Genomic DNA, 18,650 nt, shown 5'->3' on the forward strand with positions numbered 1-18,650 from the left:
ACCTGGAGTACTGCATCCAGTTCTGGAGCCTGCATTACAAGAAACTTGCTAAGCCACAAGGTAAACTATATCTATTTTTTGACAAAAAAAAAGTAATGCACTGACACTAACTGCTGTTGCATTTTCCCCCCCAGTGAGTAGGAAACAAAGGTACCTGGAACACTCTACTCTTCCTGAAGCAGTGAAAGGCTGCTTCGAAATCAGGGCTCACCATCAAGGATGAAAGAGATTCAGCAGTTTGGACACTATGTTCAGATTTGGGAGACCACAGTTAAATTTCCCATTGCACCAACCACATTCTATATGACCCTGGAGAGTCACTTCAGTCTCAGTTCACCAAGACACCTTCTTAGCTTGTTTGCAAGTGGTAGTCACAAATCTGAGTTCTCTGTGCTTTGCATACCAAGCAAAGGTATCCAGATGGGATTAAGAGCAGCCAAACACCTGCACATCTACATGAGGTTGGGATGCAAAGCCTTCATCCTCCTTCTGGCTGTACATGTCTCTGGTAGCTCAGCTCAATTTCTTCTTTTGAAACAATCTGCAAGAGGAAGTACTGCTGCCAACTTTTTGTAAAACAGTGTATGATCAGAAGATGGATCTATAAAGTAGGAGGCTAAGTCCCTTCTCCAGGCTGTGAGATTCAAACTCCCAGAAGAATATCCTAGCCAGCAGGTGAAGTGAGCTGCTTTCCTGTCTTTCCAATTGAATCAATCCCACTGAGAAAGAATCACAGAATCACATAGAGTCACAGAATCACCAAGGCTGGAAGAGACCTCAAAGATCATCAAGTCCAACCTGTCACCACAGACCTCATGACTAAACCATGGCACCAAGTGCCACATCCAATCCCCTCTTGAAGAAGCTGCTCTAGAGGTTCATGAGACATCAGGCCATGAGTTAGTGATGGGTCTTATTCATGGTTAGCATACATGTAAGTGAATAACTCAGTTCGTCCCAATCAAAAGCCTATAAATTCCCTACACTGCCTCAGGACCAGTGGCAGAGCTCTCAGATTTAAAACAATTAAAAAAAAAAAAAAAGAAATAAAATCCTGACTTCCAGAAACAAGGCTTTGTTACTCCTAGATCTCAACTTGTGATGCTGGATTATGAAGGCAGCACGAGTCATGCAGGCTTTGATAAATAGAAAAGTATTTTCAAGCACCTTTAAGATTGCTCCCAATAGCTTTTCCATACATAGTATTATGACCATATCTGCTATTTTAAGAAACAGTGGATTTCCATGCACATACTTCACATGTTTGCACATTCCTGTTCTACAGTATGCCTCTGGTACAGAATTGCCTAGATTTACAGCTGGCTATTAAACTGATCTCTGCTTTATCAGTGTTACACTTTCTGCCTATTTGTTAGATTATCGGCTCACTAAAGGCCTATCTGCACTCTATCTATGCAGCATGATTAACAATGTTGCTCAGGAACTTAATGAGCTACTCACAGGCCAATGTTTCTCTTTGATAAGATCTTCAGTGTGAGGGCTTACATATTTCCTACACATCTTGTAAGCTCTGCAGGCAGTGTGGGTCTGTAGGAGCAGCCATAAATGCTGTCTGGGGGTTTCGGGTCCCTTTTGATGAGGAGGGAGTCTGCAGCACAGACCCAGCTCTGCTGGCAGTTGTGCTACTTGGCCACTAGGTGGAACGACTGGAAAGCAAATTAAAATCACTTTCTGTGCTGGACCAGTTTCACCTGCTTGCTCTGTGCCCCACAGCTGACTCATAACACCGCACGGTATGGCTGTCTCCCACACTGACTCAGGCTTTTGCTCCAAATAAACCACTGTGATAACAAACAGCAGCAAGGCAGCTGTTACAGCTGTTGTGTGCTGAATGAATCGGAAACAGAGCTTGAAACAGCACTGTGGGCTCCCCACAACGACCAGCTGATGATGCCTCTAGTGAAGGACGATTTAAACACTGGTCAAAGGTGCACCTTAACTTCCTTACGAGACCTTACCTGGTGACACAGCTTTCCTCACTCACAATCTTCAGACCCAGAGGAGAAGAATCTCTTTTCAAGCACTGGGCACTTGTCATCACCCTCAGGGAGGAATCTCTCAAGTGCCAATGCTTGAAACTGCACAAACAATAACTTTGTTAACAAATGGATGCAAAGCTTCTGCCAAGTGTGAAAGCTAGTGCAATTGCTGTTGCCTGAAGCTGTCCAAATATTGGTTTGGCTCCTGTAGCATGTCCCCTGCCTTAGTCCTGGTAACTTTGGGACTGCTTGCACCTAATGCATTCTGGCAGGAAGGCTGGAGCTGAGGCACTGTAGCACGGTTACGAGCACTGCGTGTTGGGAAAGGAACAGCTTGGAAGCTGTGTGTGTTACCACCACACATGGATTTCTAAAGGAAGAGGTAAGAACACTCTTTTCAAATGATTTGACCTGACTGATTCATCCCTGTGAAAACAGCGAAACTGAGTCGATCTGTGTTTGCAGAAGGAAACAGATCATTTCTCTGCTGTAACAGTCTCCATTTACACGTGAGAGAGACCTTTGCTGGATGGGTAAAACACATGCCAGCAACAATCTCAGTTTATTTTTTTCCCCTACTGTAAATAAGATACCATATGTGCAAGATTTGTTTGCTGTTAAACCTTAGTTTGCACGTAAATAGATGTGTAAGTAGGTAGGTCGATTTGTAGTAATCTCTGCTGGGTACCTTGGCTAAGCTCCTACGCCAAGTCCCTGTCCCCATCCCTCTGATCATTTGTCCAATTTGTGTCCATTTCTGCTGTTTAAGTGGAAGTGACTGGCTACAAGAAAACCAGGCAGAGAAAAGGTAAAGCTTACATACAAAACAAAAATGCCCACACAGACAAGAAAAGCAAAGCATAGATCTTAGCTTCTGGGAGGCTTCTTTTCCCTCATCTTTCAAGGCAAGCCAGGAAAGGACTTCTCTGTGTACTGGAAACATATTAAACATGCTGCCAAATCTAAGGGTGAATCACTTTATTTTGTCTTGCTCCTCTTCCCAGCTGGTCTTGTATAGATTAAAGCCCTTCTGCACACCTACTGCACAGAGCACACGGCTACCGCAGCCCTACCTAAGCCATCTGGCACATCTTGCTCTACAGCAATCCAAGAATCAAGCACTGGAGTTTTATGTGCAGCTTCTGCCTCTTGCTATACTGCCATAGGTACACCACACTCAGCAAGTGATGGAGGTCTATATCAGTTCAGCACTGTAGCAAGAACAAGCCTAACCACTGCTAAGGTGAAAGAAAGTTCTCCAGCCCTTTATCTGTTGCTTGGCTTTCAGACTGAGCTAGCCAAGCCAGGGGACGTGCTTTGGATGTCCATGTCCTCATAAGTTTATGGTACTGAGGACCAAGCTGGAAATAATGCAATGACATAATCACAATCAAGAGAGTTGTTAATCAGCATTAGCCATATTGAATTTACCAGCAAAATACAGAGAGCAGCCCTGCAGAAAATAAGCTTGGGAAATCTATTTTAGTTCAGCCCAACACTGCTTTTCTCCTTACAGAGTCCTGTGGAGTGTGATGCTCTGCTTAGTTTTAATTGATTTAAGTGACCAGACTTCCACTGCTTCCTTTGGGAGATCATTGCCAGACTCTACTTAAAACCTCCTTGTGAGGAAATCTTCCTTCCCTTATTTTCCTCCATCAGCTCTCATTATATTTCCTTGATGCATTCTGGGTAAAGCTTCCTGCTTTTGCAGAAATAGTTGCATTGTCGTTACACTACTCTGCCTTCCCTTCTTTGGTTGGCATTACATCATTAATGAGAACCTGACTAATTCAGGGAAAAAAATATTGATCACTGTCAGGTGGGAGAAGAAGAAGCTGAGACGAGAGTCAGCAATGAGAAATGCTAGTAAAGAAGGCAGCATTACAGACACAACTTCAGAGCACAACAGCATGCACTATTCTAAAATTAGGAGGAGGGTTAGCTCACTTCCACATTAGGAACACAGTATTTCTGTAAGGAACTCTGGAGTAGAAATTCTATTTTAAACTGTGGTAGTTGTATACACACCCACAGGCACCACGGGAGACAGAGCACTGTGGGTGAACTCTCACCGGTCTCTCCTCCATGATGGCCTATCCAGCACGCTGTGGAGGCCTCCCTGTTCTTTTCAACACATGGGATGTGGCCTCAGAGCACACATAGAGGGCTGACATTTCTGTGGATGGGCTTGACTCGCCGTGCACTGCAGAGTTCATCAGCTCATTAGCTGGCTGCCCAGACTTCCAGATGTCTCGAAATCCCAGACAAATAGACAAAATCCTCCAATTCTGCACAGACAGTATTTCTTACAGGGGGGGAAAAAGGTTATTTCCAAAGGAAACATGGATGTCTGGTAACCCTGCTGCAAATGGCATCTGTATGAGAAGCTGCATCTGGCGTGGGGAAGGTCAGCTTCTGCAAAATGCCAGCAAGACTGAGCTCAATTAAAAGAGGGGAAAAGTGATTAGGGGCAAAGAAAGATCACTGTAAACATGTAGGAATGCAAAACTTGGCAAGGCCATATCTAAAATGGAGCAAGAGTATGTTTACAGTAGTGATGCATACTAACATCAAGAACAGAGAATAACTGTCTAGTTTGCTGCCTATTGCAGCATGAAAACCTGAAGATGTTAAAAATGTAGGGTTTTGTCCTGACTCCTAACCCAGTGGCAAATCCTGTACCACCTTGGAAGGTTTTCCAGGGAAGATGATGGATACTTTACCTCTGAGCACTGCGTAGCAAAACTTACAAAGCACAGCCTTGTTCTGGTGAGGTGGGCTTGGGTAATTTGGTAGGCTTTTCCTGGCCTAATTTCCATTTTAATGAGGGCACAGTGCCAATGATCTTCTAAAAAATGGCATCAAAGTTCAGCAGCAAATATTAAATGCAATTGTTCCTTTTCAAATAAAGCCTACCTGGGGCATATTAAAAGAACAAGCTCATTGGTGGTGGCGTGGGAGGGCACAGCCTCCTCCTCCCCTCCAGGGATACACGAAGATTTGCAGAACATTACTTGCTAAATCCTACTGAACTGGGTGTAAATTAGTTGGTCAGACCCTCAGACCCGCTCAGAACGCTGAAGTACTGACAGAGCAGCACAGGCATAGATTATCATCTTTATGCATTTGAGAGTTGAAATCAATAGGAATTCTGATGGGTTTTCTGTGAGGCATGCAAGCTGCTTGCAGGATTATGGATTACACTGTCAGTATTTTGATTTTGGGGTTAAATTCATCACCAAGTACACAAACACAGTTAGAAACCCCTCATCTCTAATCTCCAAACATCCATTTAATTATTAAGCCATTTTGTGGGGAAGGAAGAAAGGAAAATTGAATCAAGCCTCACATGCTGAATATCAAATCCCAAACTAAATATGAATTTAAAACAATTGGATAGAATCATAGAAGAAATATGATCATTTCTTGCAGAACTCAATATCAATCTGTTATTCACACACTGCTCTGGAGCAGGCCTACTGTGGTACCCGTTTTGTTAACCTTTCAGTGTTGCTACTGCAATCTAAAGGCACACGCAGAGACACTTTAATCCCAGCCCAGTCCTGAAGTTTGTCTAATAAGCACAAGGATGTAGCAAACAAACTACTAACTTCTCACTTGGCCAGCCTGTTCCTAACACTACAACTTATATAATCAAACACATGCTAGAAATAGGAGATAAGATTAGTGACAGTTAACTACAGCTATTTTTTTCCACAGCCTTCTGAAGAAGAAGGTCTCTGGGATTAAATATTAACTCTAATCTTATTTTCTAAAATTAGCTCACACTGTATTTTCTTTTACAGTCAACTGCAAGTATAGAGCAGAAGTTATTTTCAGAGTGTAATCTGATAACCAGAATCAGTCACCAAAGCTGTTATTCCATTAAGAGTTAAGAGACTTCCTGGTTATTTACTTAGTTATTTTTACTTTGGATAGAGGAGCCTGGCAGATCCTGGTTTTCCTAGCTTGAGCTTATTTCACTTTGGAAAACGCTGAAAGTTTAAAATATATCACTTGGCTCAAACTGGTCATCACTTGTGCAAAATCACTGGTGCCAGACATCAGGGTTTGTCTCTATGCACAAAGTAAGCCTGCACATAGCCAGGAACTGTTCTGAAACCATAATCCTTTTATGTTGAGTGAGAACATGCAGGAGGCAGGAAAAAGACAGAAGAAATAATAAACAGCAGAGTACTTAAGCATTCTACTGCATTTCTCCCTCTCTAATTCAACAGCATTTAAATGCTCTCTCACCAGCAGCTTACAGATATATTTCCCTATCTGCTCATAAAGCTGTGGAGCTCTTTAAAATTCAACTTGGGCAAGAAGCACCCAAGGCAGGTATCTGTATTATCTGTGCTTTTAAACAAGAGAGGAATGTGTAAGTCGCTGAAGGAGATCAACCATAGGAGGCCTTTGTTTTCACCCTAAAATCACTTTTCAAATTAAGCAGATACCCTGTTTGCCCCAGTTTAGCCTTCTGTCACCTCAGGCAGTGTGTACACATTTTTGGAAGAGGGATCCAAAGTCCAAGCGACAGTCTGGCATCTCCCACACTGTATCACATCACGTTGCAGGGGTGGGAGCCCACTACACTGCCACCATGAGAGACATTCCTGGGCATGAATGCATGGCAGGGGAAGAAAGAACCTGGACACACAACACAGCTTCTTTCTTTGAAGGCAGACTTACCTATTATTTATTTATTTATGTTTGGCAAATGTGCCACCGCAAAAACTGTCACCTCCAAAGCCACTCCCAAGCTGCCCTAAGGGGCATCCCAGTATCTTTCCACCAGCGCATCCTCTACATCAGCCACTTGAGGTGTCAGGCTGACAGCTCCAAGGAGATGCTTAACCCCATTCAGCAGCAGGTCTATATAAGATGTCATATTGGAAGTGATCACCCAACGTCTACTTTTCTGCGTTCAAAAGACAAAATGCACAGCTGCAGCCCTTAGCCTTCCCCACTGAAGCCCAAGCTTCTGGTCAGACAACACATTTACAGGAGAAGCCCTGACTGCCTATGTGGGAATATTTACAGACTGAAGGAGTAAACCAACTAACTCCTCATTTTCCTGTCTCTGGCATAACAAACACATCCAGCAGCAGCAGTACTTCAAAGGGGCTCCTCCCTCCCCACTTGAAAGGGGAGACCAATACTTCCCAGTGCACACAGTTCACCACGACGCTCCCGGGTGTGAGACAGGGAGGAAGGCGATGCCATTCACGCTAGGCTCGCCTCAAGGATGGGGAGCAATAATTGCAAAGCACCTCCACTGCCCTGTGAGAAGTGCGTCAGCACCGATGGTGAGGCAAGTGGCTTGGAATTGATTGCCCAGCATAACGATGGCGTAAACAGCCAGCAGATCAATGCCCACGTTATTGGTTATGAGTGGCGCACAGGAGTTTAGGCAGCTGCGTGCTAGGGGTTTTCCCAGTCAGATTCACTGTAGTAATGGCTTCTACGCTGAAGCATTCTGATAAATTCTGTCCAACCCTGGGGCAAATATTACCAGATGATCCAAAGGGGAAGGCAGAATCAGAAGATGTCTAAGAAACTGACAAAAATTAAACTGAGAGTAAAAATACGCAAACATGAAGTAGCCTCTGATCCAATCACAATGCCTATTTTAACCCACAACTTCAACATTTATTTAATCTCAGAGATACTGAAGATGACCTGAAGAACTCTAGACCTTTAAAACATGAGATTGGTTTAAAATCAAAATGAAGAATTTGGAAGTCTTGACAGTGTCCCTGGCCATTTTCAGCATTCTTCCCATCTTTGAAAATTTTAAGGGGAAATTCACAGAATCACCAAGGTAGGAAGAGACCTCAAAGATCATCAAGTCCAAGCTGTCACCACAGACCTCAGGACTAGACCATGGCACCAAGTGCCATATCCAATCCCCTCTTGAACACCTCCAGGGATGGTGACTCCACCACCTCCCTGGGCAGCCCATTCCAATGGCTAACGACTCTCAGTGAAGAACTTTCTCCTCACCTTGAGCCTAAACTTGCTCTGGTGCAGCTTGAGACTGTGTCCTCTTGTTCTGGTGCTAGTTGCCTGGGAGAAGAGACCAAATTAATTTGTTGAATTTGCCACACCTTCTGGAAAAGAACACTGTTGAGAAGGAAGGTAGAAATCATGAGGCATAAGCCTCAGTACTTTGCTGCTGACACATTTCAGTGCAGAAACCAGCACACATCTTTACCAAAAGTAGAGGAAGATGCTTGCAAAATTGAAAGGTTACAGTACTGGAAGATCTAGTGATTTTCTATGGTAGGGATGCCCTGCCTGGATCAGTAATAGTGCAGCCAGCAGGACAAGGGAAGTCATTCTGCCCCTGTACTCAGCACTGGTTAGGCCACACCTTGAGTACTGTGTCTAGTTCTGGGCCCTTCAGCTCAAGAAAGATGTTGAGATGCTGGAACGTGTCCAGAGAAGGGCAACAAAGCTGGGGAGGAGTCTGGAGCACAGCCCTGTGAGGAGAGGCTGAGGGACCTGGGCATGCTTAGCCTGGAGAAGAGGAGGCTCAGGGGAGACCTTATTGCTGTCTACAACTACCTGAAGGGAGGTTGTAGGCAGGTGGGGGCTGGTCTCTTCTCCCGGACAACCAGCACCAGAACAAGAGGACACAGTCTCAAGCTGCACCAGGGGAGGTTTAGGCTTGATCTTAGAAAGAAGTTCTTCCCAGAAAGAATAATTGGCCATTGGAATGGGCTGCCCAGGGAAGGGGTGGGGTCAACATCCCTGGAGGTGTTTAAGAAAAGACTGAATGAGGCACTTAGTTTCATGGTCTAGTTGATTAGATAGGGTTAGGTGATTGGTTGGACTTGATGATCTTGGAGGTCTCTTCCAACCTGATTGATTCTGTGATCTTTAAAACATCTACTCCAACCATTGTGGTCTCTGGCAGATGTGTCTTGGTGTACTCTGTTAGTGGTCTGCTGAGTGCAAGGGAACATTCAGCTGGTTGGCTATTCCTCCAGGTCACGGACTGGCATGAGAAGTTCAGAAGACAAGGCATCCCGCAAGGGGATGCTGGGAGGGCACAGCTACTGAAAGACAGCTCTTGGGCTGGCCCTGCAAGCAAAGCTACTACATGATACCTTATCAGAGCCCTTATTTTAAAACCTCACTCAATAAATTGTGCTGGAATCAAACACTACTTTATTAAACCACTAAGAAGATAATGCCTGCAATGATCTGCATCAAACTGGAGGAATGACTTAGTGTGCTACTGTTTGAAGAAAACACCTTAGTGAGCTTCAGCAGACAGACCATTTTTTCCCAACTAATTGCATGGTTTGGGGTATGTTGTTGATGTTAGAGGCTGCCTAGGGCAAAACTGGAGAACACAGAAAATTCAAAATTATGGCCAAGGGAGTACCTGCAGGCAAGCATAAGTGAACTAACTTGGAGGAGAACTTCCAGACTACTGAGATCAGATTGCAGGTGGAGGTGTTAGAAGGAAAATTAAGAGATGATGACATTTCAGATAATCTTTTCTCAGAAGAAACAACTCAGCTATGACCTGACTGAATCAACAATGCATGTATAAATAACAGTGTCACTAATTAGAAGTTTCAACACTCAGGGATGAACTGGAAGAAAAAAGCCGAGGGAAATATGGCAGTGTTATCTGTCAGTTTTCAATACATTTGTTTTCCCAATGCAACCTGCACCTTAAGAAACCTGGAATACAGTAACAAAGGATGACACAGGAGAGCAGCCCAGCAGAAATGCTACCTTCCCTCCTTGGGTGCCTATGCAAGCCACGCTGAAAGGTTCGGGAGAAGAAACAGGAAGAAATAACTGAACAGATTTTAATCCAAGAGCATCATCAACATTAAAGTGCAAATGCAATTTAAAATTAAAATCAGTCCCATATTTTTGCAGGAGGAAAATGAAACTGACCCCCAGATTAAAAAAAGGAAAAAAAAACCCCAGAGAGTGTTAAGCAGTGATGAGGAGGGAGGAAGGAGTGGGAAAGCTTTCACAGAATATAAATTGTGAGAGAAGAGTCTGTGAAAGATCTGTTTAGGTGCATATCATGAGCCAAAGTGAGGAGAAAGAGGGAAAACAAAAAACAAAACCAGTCTAAGAACTTCCAGAATGCAGGAAGACATTCTAGAAACCTTCAAATTACATCAGGAAATACCAAAACAGGCAGAAAGCGAAGACGCGGGTAGAAATTTGCTAAGTCAGAGGGTGCTCAGAGGAGTGGTTCAGAGTTTAAGAAGCTGCAATTAATACACAAACAAAGACACCAACATAGGAAAATTGCAAAGACTTGTAAATTACACCACCAGGCCTCTTCCCCAAGCATGACGGAATTTATTTATGCCACTAATCCAGGCAGTTCGGTGTACTCAATACACTGTGCCTTAAATACACTGTAATTACTTCATAAAAACAAGGAATACTTCTCAGCAAGGCATCTTACTACAAGCCCTACTATTATGCTTTGCATAGCAAAGGAAGAAACAGGCTCTGTCAGATACGATTTAGGAAAACACAAGGCTGCACTCTGAGGGAAAGAACTAAATCAGAAGACAAAGGAGCTGGAGAGAAAAACAGGCTCCGGAGAAGGGGAAGGACAACATCCAAGTACAGCTCCCGGCCGTGGTTTCCGCAGGGCTGATGATGCCAGCACCTTGGGCACTGCCTGTGACCACAGGCTGACATGGCACAGCATATAAAATCCCTGGCATCCTTACGCCAGGGTAGCAGAGAGTGCAGCCCAGTAAGTGCTGTAACATTTCAAATTCAGAGATGCTTTTGTTGGGCTTTGTGGAAGGAACTGAACCTCAGAGGCTTTACTACTGCGCTTCATGAGGTAACCAGGCAATTACAATTATGAACTGGTAGGCTGAAACCCTGTATAAATAACCTGGCTTCCTGCAGGCAGCATATTTTTAAAACAAAACTTGACAAATGCTGCATTTGTTCCAGTTTTCCTTCCCCTCCTCCCCCACCTTGCCTTTTAATTTCCGGTATTTGGACACATGACTTTTTTTGTGTTCACCTGATTTTGTTCTTGCATGGCTGCTAGCAGATCTGAGGATTACAGTGGCTTTTATTCCTGCTTGGCGCTCACACTTCATCAATGATGCCCTCTCAGCTCAGCAAGCAGGTCTGCAAGAAGAGCCAGCCACTGCTGAGCTGGCAAAGTTGGTCCCCTCTTGTCCTCTACGAGGAGCAGTTAACTCCTCCCGCGATGGCCCAAAAGGTTAGCTATGCTCCATAAATCCCACCAGGAAAAATCACAGGCGTTTGCCTTGCAGAGATTTCATGTTTGCTGCAAGCAAAGGAAAATGGCTTTCAGTCCCTAAAGGAGGGCAGGCTTTGCAGGAGCTCCCTGCAGCTAAGTGGTCGAAGGCAGGGAAGGCCAGGAAGGACGGGCACGGGCAGTGGTACCCCAGCACAGTCACAAGCCTGTGCTGAGCCCCAACCGTTCCCAAGGAACTCAATTCCTCCTTTCTGCCTCATATGTAAGATTTTAAAGATCTACACAGAAAGTGAAGAATAGAAAATACCATCTACTCTAGGAGCCCTAGACATACTCTCCACAGAGAAAAATGATGGCATTTCCAGCTTGACAAGTGACTTCCTAGGAGGGTGGAAGTTGGGACTTTACAGCTATTTGTGTGTGCATGTGTCTACATATGCTCACGTGCACCCACACATGTTAGTGTGAGAAAGAGACAAGAGAACGTGAATGCATGTGAAAGGGACTGAATTAGCCCCATCTGCTCTGAAAAGATCATTTTCTCCTTGGATTTCTATTACTGTCGTAACATTGCCACACTAGAGTGCTTCTAAAAGGCTACAGCTCTGGCAGCTAGCATCATTACAGCTGCTCAGATTATTAACAGTATAAATAAACTCTCAGAGACACTACTAAGAAAATATTAACTACAATTATCACTGTCTGATAAAATAATGAACAGTGAAGTGTTATTCTACTGCCTCAGTAACCAGCGTGCATTTATGTGTGCTGTGAGTAATGAAAAACAGTTTATTTGCATACCAAATCATTCTGGAATTGGGTCTTGCTATTTTATTTTATTTATTTTTCTAAGATCAAGCAGCACAGGCTGCAGCTCTGTGTTTGCAGAATTCAGTGTACCCCGCCCCCTTTCCCACCACATATAATCCCATTAATTCCAAGTGAACAGGAAACTGTGCCCATAGCCATGCACACTTTTGTCAGAGCAGGGTGATGAGGCAGTGTGAAAACTACCAGCAGCAATTATAAAACCTCCACTGATAAGACTTTTATTCTTGGGTCTCATTGCTTCTTCTCCCTCGATGAGGAGCAAAGGCCCACATGATATTAATGCCATGGATCCTCCTCACCTTTGTCTCCTCTGCTGGCCTGCACTGCTTTGGCTTTGTGAGCTCATTCTAACTTACACTCCCCAGCAATACCTGTGAGTCCTGTTCTTTCTTGACAGCAGTGGGAAAGTTTGGGGTTGGTTTCTAATTAATAAAAGCTATTACTTCTCTGCAAGCACTTGGGAAAAAAGTTCTTAATCTCTTGGAGACCATGATGGGAACAAGAGCCTCTTGCCCCATATCCCCAGGCCAGGCTCCAGCCCCTGCACCCAAGCAACACCTTCCTTGGCAGTTATCTTCTCTTTACTGTCTGTTTTTTAGTGGAGCTCATTAAAATGATAAACCTGAGCCTCAAACCACTCACTGCAAGGGAGACATTATGCTCAAGCTCCATTCCAGGCACTCCATTCTCATGGCCACCCTCTTTTGAGCTGAGCTCCATCCCAAGATGTCTTTAATATTTACCCAGAAAAGTGCCAAGTAAAGCCCACACTTTGTTCAGTTCTTCCTTACCAGGCCACTGCAACAGACCTGACCACTGGCTGGAATGGATGAAGGCAAAGGCCAGGGAAGGCTGGTGGCAGAGAAGTAGTATGGACCATGCCAAACATTTGCTGGCCTGAGCCCCTGGTGTTGAGCCCTTGAGAGCTATGGATGCAAAAGTGATCTTTTCTTTGTCAGAGCTTGGGGGGATGCTGGTGACTCAGGATAACGGTAGGGTAGCACAGCCAGAATGAGGCACGTTATCAAGCTAAATATGTGAGCTGGGCCACTTCTGCCCAGGCATGCAAGACAGGGTTAAAGCATCTGTCAGGCTTCTGGGGAAGGGCCACATCCCAGCCAGGCACAAGGGAAAAACAGAATGATCACAGACAGGGGCAGCAGCAACTAAAGGCAGTCAGAAAGAAAGGCAAAAATACAGTGCTGAGTGAGAGAAAAGGGAAGGGAGCATTTTCTAAAATAGCTTTGCTCAATCTAGGCCAGAAAAATCCTCCACCATACCTTTAGGGGTTTTATCTCATTGCCCTTCCTCTGTGCTCTTTCCCGTAATTTCTCCACCATGTCATGCTCCCTTCTCAGTCTCTTTCTTCATTTAGAGGCCTTTTGTTCCACCATCCCCCACTTCTGTGCTTACTGCCAGCTCCAAGCAGGCAGCCACAGCAAGATCACCTTTTAATTTGCACACCCCAGGGCTCTCATTGCCTGCACCGGTACAATGGTGACAGAGGAAGAAAAGCTGGGTGCAGAGGCAGGAGGAAACACCATCTTTGAACGTCCTCCTCTGCCAGCTCTGAGGGAAGGACAGCTCAGAGGAGACAATCGACTCCCTCCACACAAATCCCTGCTAGGATAAGACTCCACTCCTGGGAGGGAAAGAGTTGAGCGTCAGCCTTCCTCACTATATTCCCTCCAGCATCCTCCTTCTCCTCATTCTCAGCAGTTGGCCTCTTCTGGTCACCAAAGCAGGTTAGACATGGCTTGCCCTGAATAAGTCATCTACATTAATTTCTTCTCTTCAATTAAAGAGTTCTGTGAAAACAACTTACAAGAACTTGTACGCTAGGGGAAATAAACCAACGTACTGTTCCACACACATATACAAAGACAAACGTGCCCTCTCCAAAGGAATTTTGTTTCCCAAAAAGGCCCCGTGGAAGGCAAAACAGAGAGAATGGTAAAGGATTTGCTGAGAAAGATCTGAAGTTCATTTTAAATCAGTGTACCATGTACAAATGCTGTCCTACAAATAGGATTATTTAATTTGAACTTTAGGTCTGTCAAGTTCCATTACTTCAAATGGAGCCTGTCGTTTCTTGAGTTCATTATAAATCAGGATTGTATTACCATTTATGTTAGGTAAAGTCACTGCTTCAATAGGAGGCAGTGAAAAAAAAATTACACAGCAGCCAGTAAATAGAGCAAAGTCACTGCACTGTTCTTGAAAGGCAAAAAGTCATCTTGCTAAATGAGGGTCTGAGCTGTCCTGTACCAAGACTTCCTAATAAATAAAAGACCTCTGGGAAAAGTGCTGAGCATACGCTGGATCTATTTTCAGCTTGCATCAGCAGCTGCTGCCCCTGGGATCGCATCTTTGCTCATACCCTACACCATATGTAATCACTCCAGCGCTGCAACCAGTAAGATAATGAAAGAGCATGGCATAAATCTAGACTTGAGTGGAATGCTAAATGAGAAAAATAATACAAAAAAGGAGGAAATAAACCACATTTTCAAGTCATTAGGAAGAAAGACTTTGACATATGAAGTGTTGCAACCATTAATAGCACTTATCATATAGCGTGGAGACAAAGAGACAAATTAATCAAACTGACAGAACTGGGACATTTTATGCTAATGCAGGCTCCTGGGTTTTCGTTTGTATTCCTCTGTGTCTGGAAAACTGATACCATTACAGGGCAGGAAATTGCATGAATAACATGCAACAGATCATAAAAATTCACACACCAAGTGCAGAAACACTGCCAAAAGCACTGTAAAAACAAGGCTAGAGACCTCAACAGAGGAACTACCAACAGCTAATGAATGCAAATAAGTACAGGAATATTTCCCTCCATGCATAACAATGAGACATAGGCTGTGACTCCACAGTCTCTAGTAGTGTAGGTAAAACAAAGCCTGGAAAGCAAACACACAGATAGCTGGTGGAAACTGCTGGCTAAGCCAGGGTCTGAATTTGTTTGCAGTATTGCAGCCAGCAGTTTAAAGCCACTGGGGAACTGGCATAGACAAGTGTTGCCTCTGTCTAAATGTATCACTATGTTAGATTTAATTCTAGGTTTCAGGTAGAAGAGAGAGGGGGAGAAAGTTGAAAGAGGAAATAAAACAAAAGCCACAAACCAGCACATAATCACACAAAACAAAAATCCCCTCACCCTTGTGTAAATCCACAGCAGTAAACCCCCTTGCAGATAAATTTAAAACGTTATTTGTTGGGGAAATACAAAATGTGCTTGCTGTCCTAACCCACAGTAAGGTTATAAGGGGCAGGAAATGGCAAGAACTACAGGAATGCTGGGCAGGGCATGGTGTAATGCAGGATCTTGTCAAGGTTATTTCATTTGCTGTAACGGCTTCTGAAGGGCCTTTAAAAAACCCTGGCAAAACAGAGCACTGGTGAAGTGCAGAGAGCTCCTCAGCCTTATGAACACCAAATGACAAACACTTTCACTTGAGGGGCAGCCACAACGTTTCTCACCACTCTCCATTTTATCAAAACGTGCTAACTCCCCCTGGTATGGTGGCTACCATACAAACCAAAGGCGAAGACTAACTCCAGGGGGTAAAAGGAGTAAAGCTGATACCTTTCGGAGCTGTGTCATTTCCAGCACTGCTCTCACCTTCCCCAGAATAGAATGATATGCAGATGATAGGATTGAGCAAGAGCATTTATGTACCAGTACTGCATGCACAAAGAGGGTGCGGGAGTGCCAGCCTGCCCAGGGGTGGCTGCTTTCACGAAGAGCATGTAGAGCTCAAGTCCTTCACACAGTATCACAGTATCACAGTAACTAAGGTTGGAAGAGACCCCAAGGATCATCAAGTCCAACCTGTTCCAACAGACCTCACAACTAGATCATGGCACCAAGTGCCACGTCCAATCTCCCCTTGAACACCTCCAGGGACGGCGACTCCACCACCTCCCTGGGCAGCACTTGGTCCTTCCTGCACTTGGTGCTGGAGGACGCCGTGTTCAGAGGCAGCAGAGCAGAAGCTGTTTTACCTCAGCAGAGATGGGCACAGCGAGCACAGAACGCAGAGCTTAGCTTTCCACCCGCTCTCCAGCAGACAGCTGTGGAGGTTTTACAGACTTTTAGCCATGTGAACAGAGTTTATCTCCAAACCTCAAAGCCCCCTTCTGTTCTTTGGATCCCTCCTAGAATCTCAACAGGGTGCTTGGCATAGTAGCAAAAAATGGTGCGCACGCACAAACCCAAGCTGGTCTAAAAGCTTTCTAAAGACAACGATACTGTAAACTTTGTTATAAGGGGAAAAATTAGAAACAGGCATTCATTAATTCCTGTAAATTTACATCCATCTGACAGACAGATATGGGTTGCAAGCTGCAAATGGAGTAACTTCCTCCCTTCCCTTAAATAAAAAAAAAAAGAAAGAAAAGAAATGATAGCACAGACACAGACTAGACTAGACTAGACTAAGAATAGAGTAGAGTAGAGTAGAGTAGAGTAGAGTAGAGTAGAGTAGAGTAGAGTAGAGTAGAGTGGAATGGAATGGAATCGAATGGAATAGAATAGAATAGAATAGACCAGGTTGGAAAAGACCTTTGAGATCATCGAGTCACAGTATCACAGTATCACCAAGGTTGGAAGAGACCTCAAAGATCATCCAGTCCAACCTGTCACCACAGACCTCATGACTAGACCATGGCACCAAGTGCCACGTCCAATCCCCTCTTGTAACACCTCCAGGGATGGTGACTCCACCACCTCCCCAGGCAGCCCATTCCAATGACGAATGACTCTCTCTGTGAAGAACTTTCTCTTCACCTCAAGCCTAAACTTCCCCTGGTGCAGCTTGAGACTGTGTCCTCTTGTTCTGGTGCTGGTTGCTAGAGAGAAGAGACCAACCCCTTCCTGGCTACAACCACCTTTCAGGTCCAACCTATCATTCAACACCATCTGATCAGCTAAACCATGGCACCAAGTGCCCCATCCAGTCTCTTTACTTAAGAAAAGGCTCATGAAAACCTCAACTTCAAGAAATATTGAGGAGGGAAATAATTTGGTCAAATAGTTATAACAATGTTGATTCCTTTCACTCTTGACAACAGCAAACACACTTTGGAAATCTCTTTGGAACACACATGACACCTGACCCTTTCTTCTCCTCTACCTGTAATTGCAGCAGTTTGTGGAAAAGCCTCGAGTAAAACATCCACTCCTGAAAGAGAGTATTTAGAGAGGTCTTTGCTATCACCTTACCATTCAACCAAGAGGTAGAAAGCACAGCGAGAAGAAATTACCATGACTTCTCACACCCCTTTTGTTTTGCAATTCGTCTTCACAAAAGCAGGTTCAGAACTGAACTGTAACCTCACCAACTAACACAGACTAAAAGTGGATCTGACAACTAAACTGAGGGTGCAAGAGCAAATGATGCAAAGAACCTAGGCACTCAAGACTGCAATTGACTTGAAAGCCTCTGTGCTTGCTGTGAAGAGTAGCTTACAGTGTGCAGCACCACTCCGCTCTACAGAGTTGCTTGGAGGAGGTCCAGCACAGCAGTCTTGAGAGCAGCTCCTGCTAGGGTCACCTCAGCTGTGCACCATCAGCTGAAGACAGAGATCAGAGTATGATCCAACACATGTCTTTAACAATTTACCTGCCCTTGTAACTGGGGTTTCAAATTGGAAAGCTCATTCATAACAGTGAAAAAAAAATCCATAAAAGAAGGGTTAGGCTCATCTTTGAAATGGAAGCAAAACTAAAACCCAAGCCTGTGGTAGCTCTTACTGGGTGTTTTCAGTCCTCTAACTGCAAGATATAGAAGCATAGAATCAATAAGGTTGGAAAAGACCTCAGAGATCATCAAGTCCAACCTATCACCAGCACCTCATGACTACTAAACCACGGCTTCAAGTGCCACATCCAATCCTCTCCTGAACACCTCCAGGGACAGTGACTCCACCACCTCCCTGAGCAGCAAATTCCAATGGCCAATTCCTCTTTCTGGGAAGACAAGGAAAGAAGAAAAGGAGTTACTGCCTTAAAGGTTTTTGCCACTACTGAAAGCAACACTTTCTGCTTTCTGAGTGTTATGACAACTTCATAAATGTGACCAAGTTTCTTTGTAGAATGCCTCAGTGCCCATATATGTCATGAACACCTCTTCATTATTCATTTCCTTTGACAACATTATAGATATTATTTGTCCTCAATGGCTACTGCTTATATAAACCAGGCAAAAATGACAAGAATAGGTAGCTTTTATAGAAGACAGGTAACTGTGGGTTTTGTGCCTTGGGTTTGACAAATTAATTCAGACATTGAAAACATGGCTTTGGTTTGATGTGTTCGGTCTTCTGAAGACTAACAAGTTTAAGGAAGAGAAAGAAACTGCTTGACTTGGCTTCACGTCCAGACAAAAACACCATATGCACAAAGTCATCCACAGAAACATGGAAAAGTGTAGTCAGATAAAAATAAGGTTAAGAATCAGTTCAATTCAATAGGCAGATGGAATAGCTGGAGACTCATCCACCTCAAGTCCAGCTTCCTCTTCTGGAAGCTGAAAAGATCACTAGTCCTCTGTGGAAAGCAG

The 18,650-nt window shown here is 44.2% G+C and overlaps 1 protein-coding gene across 1 annotated transcript in view; it reads right to left on the reverse strand.

Moving 5' to 3' along the window:
• The window catches only part of BACH2 (BTB domain and CNC homolog 2), a 96,138-nt gene that overhangs the window by 24,360 nt on the left and 53,128 nt on the right, over positions 1–18,650 (reverse strand). The window lies entirely within an intron of this gene.

The sequence above is a fragment of the Dryobates pubescens genome, chromosome 6 (genome assembly GCF_014839835.1).
Source record: "Dryobates pubescens isolate bDryPub1 chromosome 6, bDryPub1.pri, whole genome shotgun sequence".
In the NCBI taxonomy this organism is placed as follows: Eukaryota; Metazoa; Chordata; class Aves; order Piciformes; family Picidae; genus Dryobates; species Dryobates pubescens.